Consider the following 17,979-nt stretch of genomic DNA (forward strand, 5'->3'; position numbering starts at 1 on the left):
AAAGCGTTATATAAAAGATGGAGCTCAACACTGAATAAAAACAACTGAAAATTAAAATAGCAAGACAAGAGTGGGAGAAACTTGAACATGAGAAGAAGGTAATTCGGTGACGTAGTTGTATTTATTTTCAGGCAAGGTGAAACAATTAGGTTCGTACACATTTTACAAGGTCAAATTCAAGCACTTACAGACCTTAAACACAAGGTTAGAAGTAAAGCATTTTCAAGGATTTCAAGCACCTGAATGAAACTAAAATTTGTGCTCTTTTTCAGGAGCGAGAGAAAAGAAAATGAAAATGAGAGACAGCCAAATAAAAAACTTTTTTGTTCAACTGAAAAACTGCTGCGTTATGGGTCTCTTACAACCATCCCAAGCACCCAGATGGTGTCCACAACATCAGGGGGAGGGGGGTCAACAGGAGGGCTCCTTTCCTTCCTGATGGCAGCAATGTTGTGTAGCACAATACATGCTGAAATGATTTTGCATGCCCTGTCAGGGGCCATCGTAAGCCCTCTGACGTAGTTGAATCTGGCTTTCAGTGTGCCAAATGTCATTTCTATCCTGACCCTGGTTTTTGCATGGGCCACATTAAACCTTGTTTGTGGCCCTGTACCAGGGTCAGGGTAGGGGGTCATTAAAAAGGGCTGGCAGGCATAGCCTCTGTCGCCTACTAACACCCCACTAAATAGCCTTAAGATAAAAAGGAATGGCCTTGATTAGTACCACAAAATACAGTTTATGAACATGATTAAAATATTAAATGTACAGTTGTCATACCCTGCTCAAGTTTCTGCGACAGTGCAGACTCCCTGAAGATCCAGGAGTCATAAAAGGACCCTGGCCACTTAGCCACAAGGCTGGTGACCATCATTTGATGGTCACATGTCATCTGCAGAAGCATTTGGGGTTCACATTAGTCAATGTGCACTTGAAAAGACTTGAATAAAGTTCAATTGTGACAACAGTGTTGTGTGGGCCTCTTTGTATATGTGGACTGTTGGCATTTTTTTGTTTTTTTTTTTAGTTGAAATATCAGGGTCAGTACATATTATTAAACACTTGCTTGAAAATATGTAGGATTGTAGCCAGTGGCTAATTTATGATTATGGAAATTGAGACAAGACATACTGATAATGAATTAACTGAATGTGAAATGTTTGTGCATTGCAAATTTGTATGTATTATGTGAACTACCTGAATGTTGAGACTGTGAAAGTTCTATTCATGTAGTCCGCCTCATTTTCCCCCAGACTTCCACAGATGGGGATGTGGGTGCAATCTATGGCACCGATTACTCTAGGGAACCCTGGGTAAAGAACATGCTGCATTCAGTATACAGCTCAGTAAGCCTACATCATAAGGTGTACTTTATTTGTATTTTACATAGCCTAGATTATCTTACCTGCTATCACATAAAACCCCTCTTTGATTGAATGTATGGGCAGGTGGCTGGGGAAAACCACAAACACATTAAGCAGCTCAGTCAGAGCTGAGAAATGACAGTGCCTGTTTTTCAACTTAAAGAGCTCAAAGTTTTTTATGCTGTGATTGGACCTGCATCAAGGTCTCATGTTAGGATCACTTAACTTGTTGCATGGTTCCTGATGGGGGTACTTTTTGTTAGATACAAGTAGGTTTGGAATTTAGAGGTTTAGGCTACTGACTGTTTGGTCCAGAGAATGAGATTTAAGCTTTGTAGCAATCTCTTGTGTTGGATTCCTAGTTTTCTTCCTGCCTATGTGTTTTCCCTCCTCTTTGATTGCCCTCACTAGTTTCACCTGTGTCCTGTTGGTCACACCTGTGTCTAATCACTCTTTGTCTCTTTATTACCTCCGCCAAGGAGGTTATGTAATCAGCAGGGTTTATTTGTTAGGTAGTTTGTTACAGCAACATAACTCAAAAAGAGATGGATGGATTTTGATGAAATTTTAAGGAAATGTCATAAATGGCATAAGGAAGAACTGAGTAGATTTTGGGAGTGATCTGGATCACCATCTGGATCCAGGAATTTTTAAAAAAAATGATTCTATACTATTTGGAGATAGGGCTAATGGCTAGCCCTAGTGCTTTTTTAATTAGATTCTGTGACTAACCCTAAAATACACCAGATATGTGTTTGGTCTGTCACCGCTTCAGCATGGCAATGGAGCAGAGAGGTATTACAGCAGATACGCTGGACTTCTATTTCTGCCGGAGCCCTGCACATAAATTCAGCACAGAGCAGATAGAATGGGGCAGAAAGTGTTGCCGAAAAACCAAATTAAACTATCCAGTTAAATTTCACAATAAAATAGGCTACTCGGTGTTGTTGCCAGACTTTAGCCAGTCTGTTTTTCTTTTCACTACATCAATGAAAAGTCGTAATGGGGCATAGCAGAGCCCATAGTCAACAGGTCAGAGGCGCAAAAAGTAGCGCATTTATTTATAAAGTGTTAGCAACCAATAGTAGAAGCAGAAAAATCAACAGAAAAGGACAAAACAGAGACAAATCGAAGCAAGTTCATCCTACTCCTGCAGTTCAGATCAATAGCTTCACATGCATATATTATGTTTAATGGCACTTTAGCAGTTTCTACTTGCACAGCCAGGTGTGATTCTGTGAGTACCGCGAAACTCCTCGGTCTCGCAAGTGTGGCAGTCCAGCCATGCTGCTCTGTGCTGCACTGCAAATGTAGCCAGTGGGAGTTAGTGGACGGCGGGGCATGCAGTCAAACTGTGGAGTGGAGACGTAGCTGCTGTATTTTAGGAGTTAGTCTGTTGTATGGCTTTTGCCTTATGGGTTCTCGGATTAGGCCGGCCACACAAAAGACAATTTTCAAATCACAATTTAAAAAATGTGGGAGGCCACAGACTTAAGGACAATGTCAAACAATTTTTCATTATTAATCATCTGAATGCAAACACTAGATAAGTCGGACAGACTGTCAGATCACTAGAGTCCCCACGATCTGACCGTGATCACATGACTTAAGAAAAGAAAAAAAAACCCACAAATGTCTATTGTTACATCCTCTTGCGTTCCCTCCACAACAGGCTGCCCTGGCATGCATTACAGGTGCAACAACAATCCTAAAACAAGGGAAAGACTCAGGATGAAAATTCTGTCTGGAATGAAGCTACAGTTGTGTTTATGGTTATGAGTGGTGAAATTATGCTCCAGCTGGTGACGCTGCCCCATCTGCTCACTGTCATTGGTTGTGGGTACTCTTAACAGAAAGCACTACAACCTAGAATTTGAAATATCAAACGTGCTTGATATTTATGATTCTGGGTCTGGGAGGCTACAGCGCGATTTGGAGCAGTGAAATAATCATGTTCACAGCACACAGATGCAGATTATTTCATAAAATGATTGTGTGGCTGGCCTTAGTTTGGAGATTAAATTTGTGATTGTATTTTTTTTTTATTAGCCTCTGAATATATATATAATTTTTTTTTCTTTTTAAAGCTGGCACAGCTATTAGAGACATAGCAAAGACATGCAACAGATTTGGGATTAACATTAACATAGTTTCTATTAATCTGGACCCAATGTAGTCCAAAACTTTTACAAGTTGGTCATGTGAGTCCACAACGGATCAGGCCCACTGTGAAAAAGACACATTCCCTAATTTTGGCCAAAAATGTAAGTACATGGGGCCAATGTCTGGTCCAGTCACATTTCGCTACCTTGGTATTGTGTATCACTATTGGAAAGAGTTGGGACGGAAAGAGGAAGGGTTCATACGGGGAGGCAAGCCCAAATTAGCCACTACTCTTTAGAAACAAGCAAAATACATGTTCAAATAAATAATTAAAAATGTAAACCATGACTGACGTTTTTAACTAATCATACCAATAACCCATCCCAGAGTGTCTTATGAAAAAACAGACATGGCAGCTTTGAGTTAATTTTCTTCCCTAAGCAACTTTCACATGAGGGTTGTGGTTTGTTATATTGTTATTGATGTTTAAGTAATGAAGCAGATGTATGTTAGAACACTATTAACAGTCTTTTTACTCATTTTCTCCTTGTCACCTGCCATGAAAATTCAAGAGATCAATAACTGAGTGTATCCTGGCAACATTTATATGACCTACGCTGTCAGAGGAAGCGAGCAGAAAAAGAAAGGAGAGGGAGAAAAGCACCTCGTCCACAGAGATAAGAATGTATTCTCCCTTCGTGCAAAATGAGTTCATTAGGGGAGTGAGAGACAGCCATAGCTGGGAATCAAGGTTTCTGTCTGATAACAGGCAGAAGCGACATATTGGATGGAAAAAAAGAGTTTCATTTCCTCTCCTTCAGAGGCAGCGGCAGTATCAAGGGATCAGCAGAAAGGCTATGGAGAGGAAAAAAAAAAAAAAAAAAAAACAAAGATTGAGAGGACAGACAGAGCAAGTAAGGGAGGTAAATGCCAGGATTTTCTGTCAAAGAAATAGAGTGACCATTTGGATTGCTTTCAAAACGCAGTCAAATGCAGAGTCAAGGGAAGATGGACAGACAGAGGAAAGTTCAAAGATATGTCAAACTCAGCTGCTTTCTGGAAAGTGAGTCGAAGTGAGCTGCTGCACCAAGGTCCACAAAGATCCAAGTTTAAAAAAGGATTCTGTCCAAAATGCACAGGCACATTTAAGAAGGACAGATGCATACACATGAAAACCCAGAGCTCAGGATGCCTAAATTAATATGATGCTGAAGAAATAAGCAGATATGAAAGCTAGAAAAAAGGATGAAACGAGATGGTCTTGATAGACACCCAATAGTGAGAGTGGCTGGCTGGCAGCCAGATGCTTAGATGACAGGTGCAGCAAAGGTGGAAGGATACGCTGGCTGTGCTACACTGTTTTAATATAGATCTGCTGTGATAAGGCAAGACGGAGAACGCGGGATGTGTCCATCAGTCAGGGGAAGGGAGCTCAGAGGAAATTGCTTCAATAAAGCACACATATTTACACATATATGAGACAGCCCCCCTACACAACTAAATGTGTGGATGCACACATCATTATGTGAGCTTCCAGAGAGGCAAAAATTTGTAAAAAGACAACCGCCTGTAATAGATCTGCCCGTCCACTGGAGCGGGGGTTCTCAACATCGGGGTCGGCACTCCATTGGGTGTTGCGAGACACCTAAGGGGGTCTCCAGACGCCTTAAAAAATTAAGAATATTTTTCAAACTTAAAATCCTTTTTTTTTTTTTTTTTTGGTCAATTTTAAACCCTTTCCACCACTTTTTTCCTGCCTGTTTTTGACACTTCTAAACAAAATCTTGCCACTCTCTGCCTATTGTTGGCTCTGTTGACTCATTATTGCCAATATTAACCCCTCTGGTTCTTGCCAGTTTATAGTAATTTTTCATCCCATATCATCAAATTTCCACTAATTTGTGGCACTTTAAATGCCAGTTCAGCTACTTTTTAATCCCCTTTTCCCACTTTATATGCCCATTTTTTTAAAATTTTTTTGACACCTTTATCTAATATTTGGCCCCTCTAACCCATTTCTAACCACTGTAGCCAATGGTTCAACTGTTTGAATTAATGAATTAATGAATTAATCTCGTACTATTCAATGTGTGGTTTGAGAAAATGCTGCAAACAACAATCTAAATTTTTGGAAAAGGCAGTCAAATTATTGGTGAAAAACAAGTAAACAATAATAAAGGGGAACAGATTTAGCTCTCAAAGTAAATTTCATTAAATTGCACATGCATCAGAGTCAGATACAGAACTTGTTTCTTTCCTGGTTTTTGTTACTAACGGTACTAGCTGTGGCTTTGGCTCAATGAAAAATAGTCTTTAGTCGGAAAGTGAGCAGTGCAGATTAGACATGAATCTAACATCCTCTTTTTGTATTAGTTTTCTTCTAACTTTGAGATAGTATGCTGACTCACCTTTGTATTTTTGTGGAAAGTTATTCCACTAAGCTGCAGCAGTTTACTTCTGCCAATCTCTCCAGTTTGATACAGACGTGAGAACTCTGAATAATCATTTATGTGCTGATGCCATGAGTGTGTATGTGCGTGTTTGCATCTGATTGGTCACCAAAGTCACGTGACACGGAAAGCAGTGCAGCAGCGGATTTTTGCCACAACAGACAGAGGAGAATGACTGCAAACAAACGGATGAGGTGCATGGTTAGACGTTTTATCAGAGTACTCATTTAAAATCAATACTTTAAAAAGTACTCGATACCAAATGAGTAATTTGTTAATATCAATATTTTGATACTCTAGTATTGATACACCCATAGATATATATAGAAGAGTAGATACGACACGCCCCTTTGAGCTGCGTGCCTACGGCGAGGCTAAGCTAGTGGGGGCAAAGTGTCGGGGCATTCCATGGTTGTAGATGGCACGAAAACTAAAACAACAAGGATGCCTGCATACGGTTGCACACTACACAGTACGGTTGAAACAAGGAAACTGGAAATAACTTTTTATAGGTAAAAACAGTTTTTCATTATTAAATCTTGTTGAGAGTTTCAGTAACTACCTGGCTACTAGCAAAACACTAATGCGAGCTTGCAGCTTGACAGCCAAATACCAGATGATTAATAGTAGCTTTAGTATAGCTAGTAGTATAAATAGTCTTTAGAGTCGTAGAAGTATTATCAGCATTTGTAATAGTATTACCAGTTGTAGTAGCAGTGCCAGTATCAGCAGTAGTAGTTGGTGTACTACCACTACTACTAGTAGTTATTTAAGTTATATACGTTATAGTTATATGTATAGTTATATACGTTATTTAAGTCGAAGGTGAAGTTAAGTGTCATTATTTACTCAGTGACACTCACAACAATTTCAATGTACCTGTTTCTAACTTGTACAAATGGCAATAAACTCTATTCTATTCTATCTCCACAGTGTGTTTGATTCTATAAACATATATATAGAGAGAGAGAGAGTGAGAGAGAGATAAGGAAGGGAAGAGAGACAACTAAATTAATATAAATGATTATTTGATTACTTTACAATTAAATCTTTAGATCTAAAAACATATTTTCTATATATGTATATCTGTATCTTTCTATTTTTATACATAAAACTATATGTCTATGTACATACATTTATAAATATATATTGGCTGAACATAAACCATTCCCAGACCTCTGGACTTAAAGAGTAAAATAACTAAAATTGTAGGCTACATTGGTAGAAAACCCTTTCTGTTTTTTTTTTTTTTTAAATCAAATGTCCTGTATTAATAGCACGTTTTGATGTTTACAATAAAGCAAACCACATGAAAATCGATTGAGAAATGAGCAAGTTAGGATTTATTTTCAATGTACATGCATTGCCTTTAATGAGAACGTCGCTCCCGCCAAGATGGCCACCACATAGGCACGTCGCTTAGCGGGCTGGTACAGCACGCTGGCGTATCTAGTGTTCTATAGATATCTATAGATACGCCCACCACTAGCAACAAGAGGCTGGTGCAATAATGGCAGAAGACATTAGCGTGGATGCTGCTAAAGCGCCAGTTTTATCAGAACTTAAAGACATTTCTTTGGTAAAACAAGAACAAAGAACAGCAGTAAGTTGTCTTCTTTTAAAAAACGACAAAAGTCACATACTGACATGTCTACAGTTGCCATGATTCATGAAATCATGAACTCATTTGAAGGAAAAAAAAACATACAGCTGTCAATAATTACAAAATAGTGGGGATGCTTTTGTTTACAGGTGAAGCAAAGGAATTTCTTCTTCTACAGCTAATTGTCGGTAGATTTGACTGGCGGGATGCTACGATAACCTGACTCGCTAGTTTCACACATCCATCTGGAAAACCTTCACTACTAAGTGTTGGGGCAAGGGCAGAGGTCTTGAAAAAAACTTGTTTGATCGAACGTTCTGTCATATCTTTACAGGCTTTACGCTAGGCTCTTCCGCCATAATTGCACTGGCCTCTTGTTTCTGCTTGCTTGCGTCACGACTCTGCTGCACCTCAAAGTACTGCCTTTCGTCGCTGATTGGTCCTTTCAATTTCTAACTGGGCCAAAACTGTTCAGATGGGAGCTTTGCAAGATGGATTCACCAGTGAGAAGCAAGGAAACTGGCGTATCCATCTGCTTTGCAAGGTAAACGCTATGGTGCATGTCAGATTGTTATTCAGATCAGATTTAGATGCATGCGCATCTAAATCAATTTGTATCTTCCAGCGTCCATGTGTACAGAGACATTTTAATCTCTGATCTGAATGAATTCAATTTGACTGTTAGAAAATAAAAATGCTTATGTAACTACAGCTAATGACATCTTAAATTTAGCTGAGCAACGCTGTCCGGAAGTGCTATTAACCCGTTTTTGTAACATTGGCTGTGGCTTAGCAGGTACCGTTGGGCGGAAGTTGTTAAGCGGCCTAATATTCCACCATCAAACCCTGCCAAGCATAGATCCCATCATAGTCATGTCAGGTTTCCTGGATTTAGACGACATAGGTCTCACAAAATTAGAAATGCTGCCATCTCTAGCATAAACGTGTCCTTGTAGACATTCCTCTGCTCTTGAAATAATTTTTTTAGTCTTCGATGTTTTTGCCTTTTGTTGTGTTTGTGTTGTCATTTTCCTTTAAATACCTCATCTCTTTTTACTAATCTGAGAGGGTTAGTGTTAATAAACCAGCCCACAATCAGATGATCATTAAATAACCTACACACTGAATAATTAATCAATTTTATTAAAAAAAAAAAAAAAAGCATTGTGCTGGGAGAAATAGTTTGTATATTTGACTGCAGGTTGCTCCTCATGTTCAAGTCTTTAGAAATCACAGGTACTGAGACAAAACACCGTTTTTGTGGATAGATTTTATAAGAATAAATATGTACATTCAAATATTCTATCAATGTAGACTGACAGCTGATTGACGATTGGCTGATGCCATCACAAGTCTCTGTGGCTACAATCCTTACTCTGAACCCAGAACTAACAACTTTGATTGCAACGCCACACTGATGGCAGTTACAAAAAGTTGCAGAAGCTGAGCGTTAAAGTGCATCTGCTGCAGCCACCAAATCAAATCTGGACCACATCCAAGTCGTTTATGCAAACAGCAAACTACAACCCAATGTTATATTTGAAAGTCAAGCAACATCTAGCCATCATTAAAGTAACACTAATCTGCAGGAACTTCGTCATCAAATAAAGCCCTGAAGCGTGATTTCCGGAATAAAATAAGATTTCCTTTTTTTCCATGGCTTATGAAATTATTTGCCACAGAGCCACCCGAGTCTGTCACAGTGGCATTTAAAAAAAGCAATTGTGTATGTTTACAATGTAGTTTGAAGCAAAACATAGTAGCCTATCGTAAAGCAATGTCGGGGAAGAAAACTACACTACCCACAAACTAAAGTATCACTACGACGACCATGATTGGTGGAGCCTTTGGAGGTGGTCTTAAAGGCACTGAGCTGATTATCTTTAAAAAAAATATCTTGTCCTCTTGGTGTAAAATGAACTCCATCTTTTAAAAACAGCCCAGGACTGTTGTGTCTAATGTGAGAGTGCTCAATCATAGCGCCATTTAAGCTTCCCACACATGTAGCCATAGCACTTGAATTCGTTTATCTTCCTGGATTGTTACTGGGCTTCCAGCAACATCTCTGGGTGAGGGCAGACAACATGAGAAGATGTAGAAGATGTAGATCCTCCATCAAGTTGGCAAGTACAACACCGCTTCCCCCATGTCGTTGTCCCCACAGCGGATAACGACAAAATCCAGGGCTGTCTTCCCTCTCAGAAACTGATCCAGTCCCTCCCAGCCAAACCAACACACTAGGACACCATGGAGATCCAGGTTGCTTCCCACAGTCTAAGCAACTTGACGGACATAGCTGACTCCAACTATCCAGATCATGTCTATGGGAGAAAATAAGAAACAAATTAATTAATGCCACAGGTAAGGTAAAATGTCCATGCAGCTACATATGATGGCTCATAGTTTTTTTCATGCTGCAACAGTATTATCCACATCTGTGGGGAACACATAGCATAGAGCAAGGGAGCTTTTACATTTCCTATTCCCCCCTCATACTTAGAGTAAATGCCATGCTCGGATGGAATTCCCTCCTTTCGAGGTCACAGGGTTCTACAGAGGGACAACAAACTGCCTTTAAATATTTATTGATTTTGCACATATCTAAATGCAAATTTATCAAAGAAAAAAAACAGCATAAGAAGCATAAGTCTCTTATACGATTTAGACGGATTTCTTATACTAACAGTTATGCACAAATAATGCCACACAATTTGGTAATTTGAACTGACAGTTAAGGGCTGCATGGGGGCGCAGGGTTAGCACTGTTGCCTAACAGCAAGAAGGTCCCTGGTTCGCATTCCAGTTGGGGCCTTTCTGTCTGGAGTTTGCATGTTCTCCCCGTACATGCATGAGTTCTCTCTGCGTACTCCGGCTTCCTCCCAGCGGAGAACCCAGTGGGGTGACTCTAAATCGGCTGTAGGTGTGAATGTGAGTGTGCCTGGTTGTTTGTCTCCATATGTCAGCTCTGTGATTGGCTGGCGACCAGTCCAGGTTGTACCCCGCCTCTCGCCCAATGACAGCCCCAGCCCCCCGCGACCCCCGAGTTAAGCGGTATAGAAAATGGATGGATGGATGGAATTGACAGTTTAGCTTTAAATTGTTTACAAAATGTTGTAGAAACATTTCAATTATGCCAATATTTAGTAATCTTTGTGAGCCAGATAACTGATCACAGAACTGTGCATTTCAAAAAGAAAACAGAGTTTTAAGGCTTAAATCGTGAAATATCTTTAAATCAGAAATATCTTTAAAAGTTTAAGATTAACTTACTTAACTTGAAGATTAAGATAAGTCAACGGTGGTAGGCAGCAGTTAGCGGGTGAAGACAATGAGCTGACTGCTGGAAGCAATGTGAATAGCTATGTTTACATGGACCATTTGTGATCAGAATGAACATACACTTCATTCGGAATAAAACCCCCAATCTGGCTCATTCGGGAAGAAATCTCATTCCGATCGAGAGGGGTGGTTTATGCTGATAGTCATTTGGTTCAGCTTCCATGAAAACACCAGGTCTGATCATCTCTCCCTGTTTGGGATAATTATGTCTTACTGCGCATGTCTGTTGGGAACGAACAATCATGGCAGGAGCAAAACAAACGAGACGAGTTTATCTGTGTGACGAGCTAAACTTTCTTTTACTTTAAACTAAAAGAGCTCTGAATTGTTAATTGGATAATATAAGGCAAGACAGGAAATGGAACAATTCAATATTTCACATGAGTAGGAGCTGAGAAAAACAAGCAAGTGCAGCTGCTTTTTTTTGCAACAAAGGCAAAGATTTTCTTCTTCTAAGGCAAATTTTTGGTAGATTTGACCAGTGGGATGCTGCTGTGCATGTCAGAGCAGTTTTATTCAGATTAAATATGTGCATAAGCACGCACGTCTGAATCGGGTCGCTTGTTTTAATGTCTATGTGAAAAGAGAGGTTTAAATCTCATGTAACTGATTTCACAGGCCTCCTCTCTGGAACATCTGGGTGAAAGTAGATTGTCCAGATAAAACAACACTCTCTTCTCTGTTCTCTATAGGTTCTTGAGAGCTGTCTCCACACACTTGGAGAAGATGCATGGAGCTGGAGAGTAACCAAACAGAAGACAGTTGTGTTGATATTGAATCCTTCAGAATTACGAGTACAGGAACCGCCTGTTTTTCTGGATGTGAAAGGATGCATCTTTCTGGTCTATGGAGGTGCAGCAGTCGCCCTGAAGAACATGCTCCATCACCTGATTTAATGTCAGCATTTGAAACAGCCCGTCTTTAGTGATTTGTTGAACAGACACAGGTCTAGTATGGGTCTCATCCAGCCCGTCTTTTTCAACAATAACAGGAGTAAAATCCAAGTTTTGCTTCCCCTGAAGGTCTCTGGAGATGGGTTCCTTCATCAGAAGCTCTTGTAGCTCTGTCTGAAGAGCAGCACACTTTCCTGCAAAGGAAAGCACCGTCTATCACTCTGTTGAGTTCTGGAGGGTCGGACAGAAACTGCAGAGAATGACCCTTCCTGATAAGTTTGACCATCCAGCTTTCTACAGAACATGTGTTTGGTGGCATGCTCACTAATGTGTGGGAGACGTGCGTGACAGAGCTAGCAGGTTGAGTTTCAGGACGGCTCTTTAAAAGATGAAAGTGGTTTATTTCAAAACCCTGAATTCAGCGTTGATGCACACACCCCTCACTGCTAGTCACTGTGCCCAGCTCTGCTTAGCTGGTGGCTTGGTGTGGGGAGCGGCCAAGAACAGGCTGCACTGCATCTCTTATAGCTTCTTTGTGGGGCTGTCTTTCAGCTCTGCTGAAGCTGCTGCTAGGCAGGAGGCTTGAAGACAGAGCACGGAGCCAAGGAAAAGGTAGCCAGAGCATGCCTTTGCTGTCTCACGTCTCTCCTTCTACTATGGACAGGCAAGCTGCAGCCGGGGTCGATCCCACGTGTCGTCAGATCACTTGGGCATCTTCCAGTGCTGATCTTATGGTGTTAACCCTCTTGACGATGTGACGATCTCAAGGGCTTTGCTGCAGCCAGATGTGCCGGTGAATCTGGTTCTGCCACGTCATGATCATCTGCTTTGTGACGCCAGTGGCAGCACAGAGAGACAGTCCAGTGCTTGCCCCTTTCTCAGCGCTACTGAGAACTTCATAGCTGCAAGGATGCATCATTGCCCAGTTGTATGTGGCTATTATGCTGTCAGTAGAGAAGGGGAGCAGAGGCTCATGTGGTACATCAGGCTCATGAGTGAGCAGCCGGGGTATCCCAGTAAATCAGCCCTGAAATTGACTGAGCAGCCATTTGCGGTCATCTGGGGGCTCTCTTCTTCCTCTGCGACACTGCAACAGTCTCCAAATAAATTCATGATGTGCCACAGTTATTGTGGAGCACAAAACATGCAGACACTATGCAGCTAACAAAGGCATCACATCCTTTTAGAGGAAAACACTAATGTCCAGTGAGTAGCCCAAATGCATGCTCAACTCTCATCAGGTCATCTTCATGAGCTGAGATGGCAGATGATTGGCCAAATCCTCAAAAGAAAAATAGGCACATCAACCCCCTTTAAAAATTTCAGTCAAGATTGGTAAAAGAGTGCCAGTGCTCAAGATTATACAAAGATGAGTGAGAAACCACAGGCATCATGTGTCTTACCTGCTTTTCCAACATTTATGTCCCAAAATCTCATCCTGTGATCCAAACTCTGCAAAATGATTGATTAGTCTCCTTTTCTATTGACTTCATGGCTTTGTCAGCTAAGATTTATCATCCTCTCACTCACCAACACTCACACCTATGGCTTCGCTTCAAGAAAGAATTAAGGGTTCAGTACTAGCATAAAAGGGCACTTTAGCACGGGGACTGACAGAGCTGTGGACTGACCTGCTGATGTCCATTTAGTCGATGACCCACTCAGGCATGAGCCACATGCTGTAGATGAAGAAATTATCTTACTGTTGCTTTAACAACTTCTTTTTTAATTCCCCTCTCTAAGTCTTCAAGTCCTCTTTCTATGGAGCTCTGATCCCCCCAGTGGTCAACAATGTCACTACTCTCTACTCAAGATGTAAGGACAAGATCCATCAGAGAACCAGCAGGTGGAGCTAGACACAAGGAAAGACCAGCCTGGATAGGGGACAAGTGATCTTGATTGAAACTTTTATGACAGATTGATGGTTTAAATAAGAGATAGAGAAATCAGCCAACAACATTGGATAGTAAAATATTATCATTCAGTTTTTGTTCTTTTATGTGTTGATCCCTACATTTACCTGGCTTTGTGTCAGTCAGTTAATTTCATAACAGGGTAAAGTCTTTAACTTCTATAGAAAAGGTGGGAGAGAAAAAAGGCAAAAGAATTAGAGGTTAATATTGAGACAGATAAGTACCCTTCTCTGGAAGAAGAGGATGTAAGCGGTCTCTTTACGATGCTTACACACACTCTCTCCAGTAGTGATGGTGACCTCAGAGTCGTTGTAATTGAGCCAGTTGTCACCCATGGCATCAACATCTTCACCAGGTAGCAGACCATCACTTATGTATTGTCCTAACAGCAGAGAAACCAGATTATTAGTTTATCTTTGGGACTTTTAGGGCTGCTCTACCTGATAAATTTGTCATTAAGTGCTTCATTGAAGCACCTAATGGCAAAAGACCAGAGGGCGGGCTCACATTTCACCAGTTTTAGAATCACTGCATTGGCTCCCCGTGTGTTTTAGGATCTATTTAAAGTTCTTTTACTGGTTTTTAAATGTCTTAATGGTCTTGGGCCTTATTATCTTTCAGAACTGCTTTTACCTTATGAACCCTCGCGGACCCTGCGCTCCTCTGGCAGCGGGCTCCTAGTCATTGCCACAGTCAGGACACACACTCATGGCGAGGCGTCTTTCCAGTACTACGGCCCTCGTCTATGGAACAGCCTGCCAGAGGACCTCAGGGCCGCAGAGAACGTTCATGTTTTTAAGAGCAGGCTCAAGACACACCTTTTTAGCTTAGTTTTTGATTAATATTTATCTATTTTATTTATGATATTTATTTATTTTAGGCCTTCATTCTGTATTTATTTATGAATTTTATTCTTTTCCTACCTTAATTTTTTATACTATTTTATATTTTAGTTTTTAGCTTTTATTTGTATTTTAGTCTTTACTTATTTTTATCCTCTTATCATTTTAAGATCTCCACTGTTTCCCCCTCTGCACCAGGAGCGGTGGTCAGCTATGGCTGCAGGGGTCTGTCTCGTGGGTTCCTGGTGGAGGTTTGGTGTCTTTGCCTCATCCCTCCTCTGGGTCCTGCGTCAGCGTCCTGTGGTTGTGGGTGACTCTGCTCCTGGTGCAGACGTCTCCTCTGATGGCGCTTTCTCAACTGGTTCATCTGTACTCAGCCTCCTGTACTCAGCCTAATGTCCACTATTTTAGTGTGTGTGTGTGTGTGTGTGTGTGTGTGTGTGTGCATGTGTGTGAAACAGTGCGTGTGAGTGGGTGCACAGTTAACTGATGTCTGTGGGGTGGTTGATAATGGGATAGGGTGGTTGTGGGTGTGTGGGTGTAAGGGAATGACTTTAATTGTCTATGTTAAGCAAAAGGTGGGGATGGGTGGATGGGTGGGTTTGAGGGAATGTTTTTATTTTGTCTATGTAAAGCACTTTCAGTTACATGTTATATATGAAAAGCGCTTTATAAATAAAGTTTGATTGATTGATTGATTAAGTGCTTCATTTAGAGCACTTATTCTGTAAAGAATAAACAACATGGATGAAACAGCAGAGTATCTGATATGACTGTAAATATTTCCTCCTCTGATTGACCGTTCTCTTTGTATTTGAGGACCGAGTAAAGGACTACAGAGATGAAAATGTTCATGCTTTATTGTGTGACTATCCTACCACTGTCTCCTCCACTGCCTAAATGGCTGATGACGCTGATGAGGCTATACCGGCCTTCAACCTTAGAGCAAACACACAAAACAAGAATTAGCACAACACACACACTTAAATCTACAGAAGCCCACAGCAGACATGCATACAGTTGCTAAATGGAGATCTCATTTTATAAAAACAAAGTTGGATACAAGTGAAAATGAGCTTTGGGTGAAATTTAAAACACAGTGGTTTCATAGTTTAGCTTTTGCAACTCTGACATACAGTCGCTAGAAAAAGTATGTGAACCCTTTGAAATTTCTTGGATTTCTGCATAAATTGGTCATCAAATGTGTTCCAATCTTCATCTAATTCACAACAATAGACAAACACAGTCTGCTTAAACTAATACTGCATGAAAAATGATATGTTTTTATGTTTTTATTGAAAAAAAAAACATGTAAACATTCACAGTGCAGGGTGGAAAAAGTATGTGAACCCCTAGGCTAATGACTTCTCCAAGAGCTAATTGAAGCCAGGAGTCAGCCAACCTGGAATCCAATCAGTGTGATGAGATTGGATGTGTTGGTTAAAGCTGCCCTGCCCTATAAAAAACACACACCAGTTTTGAATTTGCTGTTCTCAAGAAGCATTGCCTGATGTGAACCATGCCTGGCACAAAAGAGCTCTCAGAAGACCTACGATCAAGAATTGCTGACTTGCATGAAGCTGGAAAGGGTTACAAAAGTATCGCTAAAAGCCTTGATGTTCATGTGTCCACGGTAAGACAGACTGTCTACAAATGGAGAAGGTTCAGCACTGTTGCTACTCTCCCTAGGCGTGGTCGTCCTGTCAAGATGACTGCAAGAGCACAGCGCAGAATGCTCAATGAGGTGAAGAAGAATCCTAGAGTGTCAGCTAAAGACTTACAGAAATCTCTGGCACATGCCAACATTTGTGTTGACAAATCTACAATAAGTAAAACATAAAACAAGAATGGAGTTCATGGGAGGACACCACGAAGGAAGCCACTGCTGTCCAAAAAAACCATTGCTGCACGTTTGAAGTTTACAAAAGAGCACCTGGATGTTCCACAGCACTACTGGCAAAATATTCTGTCCATAGATGAAACCAAAATTGAGTTGTTTGGAAGGAACACACAACACTATGTGTGAAGAAAAAAGGCACAGCACACCAACATCAAAACCTCATCCCAACTGTGAAATATGGTGGAGGGGCCATCATGGTTTGGGGCTGCTTTGCTGCCTCAGAGCCTGGACGGATTGCAAGCACGAGATAATAAACATGCTTAAACAACAATACTCACTTTCTGGTGAGAGTCCACAAACTTTGGAGCCTGGATGGACAGGACCCTCTTAAACATGCTGAGGGCCTGGAGTTAGTGGCTGGGGTCCTCCAGGTCTCGGAGCCTCACGATGTTCATGAAATGACTGCAGAGAGGATCAAAAAGGTGTCATTACACTTTACTCCAGTGGGGAGTTGTTAGCTGCTTTTAAACACTGAAATAAACACTAATACCTCCTGGCAAAGGGGAAAAAGGGGAGAGCTTTCTGGAGCCCAGCCAGAGCCCTGGGGGCCCATGGAGGTCTGCAAAATTATGGTCTATTGTGATGTGATGATGATATTTTCAACCTGAATAATAACCTCTTATCAAAGCAGTTATGGATTTTATTTTATTTTATTTTTTTTTGTAAACCCTCTAAAACAAACAAACCAACCAAAAAAAAAAAAACCAACAATGACCCTTTTATTGGTAATGTTAACAATGTGGATGAGCACACTGAACTAAACGATCAGGAAAGTCATGTCGGACTTTATAGCTTGGCCATGATGTGCACAATTTTCAGGATGTTTGCAAAATAAAGCAGAAAAAAACTGAATAGTCATAAAAAGGGGGAATAAATGAGTGAAAAGAGGCTAAATTAAATGTTGAATGTTAAATGTTGAAAATGTGAGAAAAAGTAACATGAAGTGTTGACCTCATGGTAAAAAAAAAAAAGGTCAAAAGAGTGGCAAACATGGTTTATGTATGACAAAAATGGGTTTAAAATGGCAAAAAAATTGGTAAATTCTGACAAAAACAAGTGGCCAGAATGGGTTCAAGCAACAAGAGGGTTAAAATTGGCAAAATGGGTTAAATGTGGCAAAGAGAAGTGGCAAAAATAACCTAAAGATGGCAAAAATGGGTTAAAAGTGGCACACTGGTTTGAATGTGGAAAAATGAGTTAAAAAGGGACAGAAAGGGTTGACCTTTTGGTAAAATAGGTCAGAAAAACAGTGGTAAAAATTGTTAAAATATGGCAACACCGAGTGAAAATTGGCAAAAAAAGAAGTAGAAAAATATAGGTAAATTCTAACAAAAACAACTGGCCAAAACAGGTTCAAAGCAACAAAAATGTTAAAATTGGCAAAATAGGTCAAAAGGTGGCAAATATGGATTAAAAGTGGCAAAAAATGTATTTTAAAGTGGTTTAGAAATGAATTTAATGTGGCAAAAAGTGGAAATAATGGATGGAAAAAGTGGTTGAACGGCAAAAAGTAGCACAAATATATAATTCCAACATCAGAAGCCACTAATAGCTTGACACATTTTTCAGCTCTAA

General features: G+C 40.5%; 1 pseudogene; it reads right to left on the bottom strand.

Annotated features, from left to right (window-relative positions):
* Positions 1–347: 347 nt before the first annotated feature.
* On the bottom strand, positions 348–16,739 carry LOC121522185 (annotated as a pseudogene).
* Between the last annotated feature and the right edge of the window lie 1,240 nt (positions 16,740–17,979).

Source organism: Cheilinus undulatus, linkage group 2 (assembly GCF_018320785.1).
Source record: "Cheilinus undulatus linkage group 2, ASM1832078v1, whole genome shotgun sequence".
Taxonomy (NCBI): Eukaryota; Metazoa; Chordata; class Actinopteri; order Labriformes; family Labridae; genus Cheilinus; species Cheilinus undulatus.